The sequence below is a fragment of the Marmota flaviventris genome, chromosome 3 (genome assembly GCF_047511675.1).
Source record: "Marmota flaviventris isolate mMarFla1 chromosome 3, mMarFla1.hap1, whole genome shotgun sequence".
In the NCBI taxonomy this organism is placed as follows: Eukaryota; Metazoa; Chordata; class Mammalia; order Rodentia; family Sciuridae; genus Marmota; species Marmota flaviventris.
Genome location: NC_092500.1, coordinates 115,640,978 through 115,647,049, shown reverse-complemented (window position 1 = coordinate 115,647,049; position 6,072 = coordinate 115,640,978). Strand labels below are relative to the sequence as shown.

At 38.9% G+C, this 6,072-nt stretch overlaps 1 pseudogene; it reads left to right on the top strand.

The window, feature by feature from the left end:
* Positions 1–209: 209 nt before the first annotated feature.
* LOC139705036 (mitochondrial fission regulator 1 pseudogene) lies at positions 210–1,668 on the top strand (annotated as a pseudogene).
* The last annotated feature ends 4,404 nt before the right edge of the window (positions 1,669–6,072 follow it).

Below are 6,072 nucleotides of genomic sequence, written 5' to 3'. Positions count from 1 at the left end.
TAGGGTTAGTGCTATGGGTAATGTAAGAGCTATGGTTATGTTGAATGCTAGCTGTAGTGTTAGGGTTATGGCTAGGTCTAATGTTAGGTTTAGATTTTGGGGTAGGGTCAGATTTTAGAGATAGGTTTACTTTAAAGGCTACGCCAGTCCATGGGTTAGATTTAGTGTTAGGGTTACAGACAGAAATCACTCTATATTTCGGAGTAGCAGGAGAAGGTGCTGGTTGCCGCGCGGCCGAGTGTGCTTTAATGGACACTGTACTGCAATGCATGCCTGAAGTACTTGAAATGCAAATTTGGGACAACTTTACCATCTAAATGCTTGGCTGGATTTAACGCCTGATGAGGATGGTTTTTCAGCAAGTTGTAGTAAGCATGACAATCGGTACTTTGGTCTGGAAAACCATGTGGTTCATCTCGAAGTATCGTAAGGAAAATTGGTACTAACTTATCTCTGATTCAGTGTCCAAGAGTTCAATTTCAGCTTACCAGCCATGCAACAGAATGGAGTCCCAACCACCTGGGAGAGGATGCAGTGGTATCTTTCGCTGACGTTGGATGGGTAGCCACAGAAGAAGGAGAGTGTTCAACAAGACTAAGGACAGAAGTCAGGTCAAAGCCACCCCTTCAAGATGACCTTCCTTTCTTCGAGAAGCCCCCAAGCAGGCATATTTCCTTACCAAGCCTGTCTCAAGAAGCGCCTCCACCAAAGAATGCAGTTCTGGCCAATGAGGAAGCCCTGCAGAAGATCTGTGCACTTGAAAATGAACTTGCTACTCTCAGAGCTCAGATTGCCAAAATCGTGACCCTGCAAGAGCAACAGAATCTCACTGCAGTAGGTGACTTGGTTTCTGCCACATCTGTTACCACAGCCCCACCTCCTCCCTCCATGCCACCATCGCCACCACCACCACCACCGTTGCCTCCTCCTCCACCACCTCCACCAGGACTCCACCAAAGTAAATCTGCTATTGATCTGATTAAAGAACGAAGAGAGCAAAAAGCCAATGCTGGAAAGACTTTGGCTAAAAACAATCCAAAGAAATCTGACATGCCAAATATGCTAGAGATCCTTAAAGATATGAATAGTGTAAAACTTCGGCCAGTTAAGAGGTCAGAGCAAGATGTAAAGCCCAAGCCAGTAGATGCTACTGATCCTGCTGCCCTCATAGCAGAAGCTCTGAAAAAGAAATTTGCTTATCGATATCGAAGCAATAGCCAAGGAAAAATTGAAAAAGGAGTTCCAAAGTCTGAATCAGAGGCCACCTCAGAGAAAGCATTGTTTGGGCCACATATGTTGAAGTCTACAGGAAAAATGAAGGCTTTAATTGAAAATGTTTCAAACTCCTAATGGACAATGAGCTGAAAAAAACTCCTGGTTCAGCTGGTTTGGGAGGGCTGAATTTGGCTAGTAGAAATCCAACACTATTTAGTAAATACCTGGCTTTAGTATTCAGTGGTGTACTTTTTAACCTAGAGGATTAAGCAATAATGGAAGCACCATAACTTTTTTTGCTTTTATGAGATGGTCAGTTCTGGAGCCTCCTATAACATACTGAATTCTGACATGGTTTTCACATTTAGCCAGGATGTTGAAGCCTCCGATCTTGAAAACATTTGAAAGATTTCAGAACATAGAAATGACATTTGTGGATTTTACTGTGCATTTTAAAATTCTTAACACTAATTTATCTGTACAAATGTTTTATATACTTATATTTGGATATAAAACAGTTTAAAAATTATCAGTGAATGGCAATGAGGGTATTATTATCTTCATTTTTTTTCAGTGAGCATTTATTATTCAGTATGGGTCAGCTGGTATAATGTAAGTTGTTGGAATAAAATATTTGAGATTAGAATCTTCTTGCCTCTAATAGAACTTTTATCTTAGATTCTCTCTCACATTTTTGGAGTGGAGCTTTGAATAGGAACCAGTTGATGTTCACTGCTGCAATTCCATATGCTTTCCATTAGAGGGAAGTTGAGAACCAGGACAGCTGCTTGTACCTCATTGCATCCAATGCTGAGGAAACAAATGTACTTTTCAAGTGGTGACAGATTGAATTATTGAATTAAATCACTTAAATATAAACCAGATATGCCATCTTTCTTTATTTTCAGTTTAATAAATGGCATCATAAAAATGACTCATTGCTAAGTTGATAATACTTCTGAAAATGTCAGCATAATGGAGTTTAAAATTTTTTAATATTGGTCAAAATATTTATAATGAAACATTTATTAAATAGGACTATGACTTTCCTATATATTATTTATCATTGTTCAGAATGCTGTTCTGATGAATTAATATTATGCAATGTAATCCTTAGGAGTTATTAGAAAGTGGAGAACTGCCTTTCTCATCCAGGACTTATAAGGACTTGCTAGTGGTCATTTGTAAGTGCTCAATAAACTTTCATGATTTTCTATTTGTGATAAATTCAGCTAATAGTTAATGCCAGAATTTCTTACCATGAGTAAATATTTGAATTTTTAAAAATTTAAATCTAGTGAAGAAAAGTTATACTTCCTGGGAGGATTAGGAGATAAGTAGAAATACACTTTAAGTTATTAAAAATGTTTGTTGTTCTCCTAAATATTAACAAAAAATATTTGAGATAATTTACATAGTTTGGTTATTTGGTTTAGGTTTAAACTGTGGCATGCTGTTGATAGATATTGTTTCTAATTGTTTGATATGGTTTAAAAATTCTGCCTTTTAAGAAATTCAGAAAATCCACTTGACACATATTTTGGGCTCCTAAGAAATTTATATTTGCATCAGTATTGAATTTTGGCTAGTGCTCCAATGTAAGGAAGTTACTATTTTAAAATAAAGCAAACTATTATTTCCCTTGTAAAAAAAAAAAAAAAGAAAGAAAGAAATCACTCTATATTTATGTCTAGGGTTAGGGTTAGTGTTTGAGTTATGTTAAGGATTATTGTTAGGGCTAGGGCTAGGTTTATGCTTAGGTATAGGGCTAGAGTTTAGGCTAGATTTAGGATTTGGTTTAGGTGTAGGGCTAGTGTTAGGGTTTGGACTAGGGTTAGGGTCAGTTTTAGACCTAGGGTTAGTGTTAGGGTCAGAATAAGGTTCAGGGTTATCATTAGGGTTTGGAATAGGGTTAGAGCTAGAATGAGGGCTAGGGTTAGGGCTATTAATAGGGTTAGGGTTTGGGTTAGCCTGAGAATTAGAGATAGGTCTAGGGTTACCATTAGAGTTAGGATTTTTCTTAGGTTAAGGGATAGCCTTAGAGTTAGGGTTAATGGTAGAGTTAGTGTTAGAGTTAGGGTTAAATATAGGTTTAGAGCTCGGATTAGGGCTAGTTTTTGTGTTAGGGTTAGAGCTAGATTTGGGCATTGGCTAATGTAATTGCCAGGGTTACAATTAGAATTAGTTTTAGGGTTAGGGTTATGGGTAGGTCTAGTGTTAGCTTTAAGTTTAAGGTTAGGGTAATATTTAGATCTAAAGTTATTGTTAGGATAAGAGTCAGCATCAGGGTTAGATTTACGGTTAGGTTTAGGACTCAAATAAGGGCTAGGGTTACTGTTAGTGTTCAGTTTAAGGTGAGGGCTGTGTTTAGAGCTAGGGTGACTGTTAGGATATTAGTCAGGGTCAGGGTTAGCTTTAAGGTTAGGGTTATGACTTGAATTAGGGCTAGGGTTGCTGTTAGGGTTTTGTTTAAGTTTAGTGTGGTCTTTAGAGCTAGGGTCAGTGTTAAGATATGAGTCAGAGTCAGGGTAAGATTTAAGATTACGGTTAGGACTCGAATTAGGGCTAGGGTTATGTCTAGGTGTAGTGTCAGGGTTTGGTTTAAGTTAAGGTTTAGGGTTAGGGCTATTGCTCAGTTTGTTTTAGTCCTAGGTTTCGGGTTTGGGGTAGTTATAAGATTAGAATTAGGGTTAGGGTTTAGTTTAGTGTTAGGCTTAGGCTTTGGGTTAGGGTTAGATTTGGATTTAGCATTAAATCTAGGATTAGGGCTAGGTCTAACTAAAGGGCAAGGGTTAGGGCTAGGGTTATGGTTACAGTAACAGATAGGGTTAGAACTAGGGCTAAGGCTAGGGTGAGAGTTAGAGTTAGTCTTAGGGCTAGGGTTTTGGTTAGTTTTATGGATAGGGCTAAGTTAGCGCTAGGATTAGGGCTAGGGTTAGTGTTCAGCTTAGGCCTAGTGTTAGGGCTAGGGTTATAGTTAATTTTAGGGTAAGGTATGGTGTTATAGCTAGGTTTAGAGGTAGGGTGAGGGTTAGAAATAGGGTTAGGGCTTGGGTTAGGGTTAGGGTTATGATTAAGGCTAGGTTAAGGGCTAGGATGGGGGCTAGGGTTTGTTGTAGTGTTAGGGCTAGAATTAGGGCTAGGGATAATGTCAGGTCTAGTGTTACAGTTTGGGGTATATTTAGGGTTAGATTTGTGTCTATGCCTACTGTAAGTGTTAGGCTTCAGGTAAGGGTTAGGTTTAGAGCTAGGTGTAGTTTTAGGGTCAGGATCAGTGTTAGGATTTGTTTTAGTTTAAGGTTTGGGGATAGGGCTCAAATGAGCATTAGGGTTAGTGTTAGGGTTATGGTAATTGATTGGGTTAGGTTTAGATTTCAGGGTAGGTTTAGGGCTTGGAGAGTTTTAGGGTTAGCAAAAGGATGAGGATTATGCCTAGGGTTAACATTAGGATTAGGGTTATCATAAGAATAATATATAGGGTTAGATCTATGGTTAGGGCTAGGGTTAGGTTAGGATTAGTGTTATTTAGGTTAGGTTTTGGGTTAGGACTACTAAACCTAGCTTAGGGTTAGGGTTAGGTTATATTTGGGTAAAGTTTAGGTTTTGAGCTAGGGTTGGGTCTAGGACGATGGTTAGGTTTAGTGTTATGGTCAGGATTAGGTTTAGGGTTAGGGCTAGGGTTTTCATTAGGGTTAGGATTAGGTTTAGGGTAATAGGTTGGGTTAGATGTAATGTTAGCTTTATGGTTAAGGTTAGGTTTAGGTTTAAGTTTAGTTTTAGGGCTAGGTTTATCCTTGGTTTTAGGGTAAGTGTTAGGGTTTGGGTTAGGGTTAAGGCTATGGCAAGGTTTAGGTTTAGGGTTAGGTCTAGGGTTAGGTTTATGGTTAAGGTTAGGGTTACGGTTAGGGTTATGGATAGGCTTATCATTAGGGTTAGGGTTAGAGTTAAGGTAATGGCTAAAATTAGAGCTAGAGTTAGGTCTAGGGTTAAGATTAGGTTTAGGGCCACGGTTAGGGTTATGATTAGCGATAGTGCTAGGGTTATGTTTAGGCTAAGGGTTAGGCTTTGAGCTTGGGTTAGGACTAAGGTGAGGGTTAGGGTTAGGGTTAGGACTAGGGTTAGGGTTATGGTGAGGGTTGTTCTTAGTGTAGGATTAGGCCTCGATTAGGGTTAAGGTTATTTAAGTTTTGTGTTAGGTTTAGACCTAGGGTTAGTGATATGTGTAATGTAATTCTAGGGTTCTGATTAGAGCTAGTTTTAGGGTTAGGGTTATGGCTAGGTCTAGTGTTAGGTTTAGGTTTTGAGTTAAGGTCAGTTTTAGAGCTAGGTTTAATGTTAGTTTCAGGGCCAGTGTTCAGGTTAAAGTTAGGGTTTGAGTGAAATCCAGAATAGAACTAGGGTTAGGTCTAGTGGTAGGGTCAGTGTTTGGTTTAGGTTAAGGGTTATTGTTAGGGCTTGCATTAAGTTTTTGTTTGGGTCAAGGGCTAGAGTAATAGCTAGATTAAGATTAGGTTTAGGTATGGGGCTAGTGTTAGGTTTAGGTTTAGGTATAAGTTTACTGGTAGGGCTAGTTTCAGGTTTCGGTTTCTGTTTAGGGTCAGGTTTAGACCTATAATTAGTGTTAGAGTCAGAATAAGGGTGAAGGTTAGGGTGAGGTTTTGAGTTAGGATTAGATCTAGAAGGAGGGCTGGTGTTAGGACTAGTGATAGGGTTATTGTTTGGGTTTGGCTAAGGATTAGCATTAGGACTAAAGTTAGCATTATGCATAGGGTTTGGCTTAGGGTAAAATTAGAGCTAGGGTTAGAGCTAGGATTAGAGTTAGGTTTAGGGCTAGTTTTAGGGTTGGGGTTAAGTCTA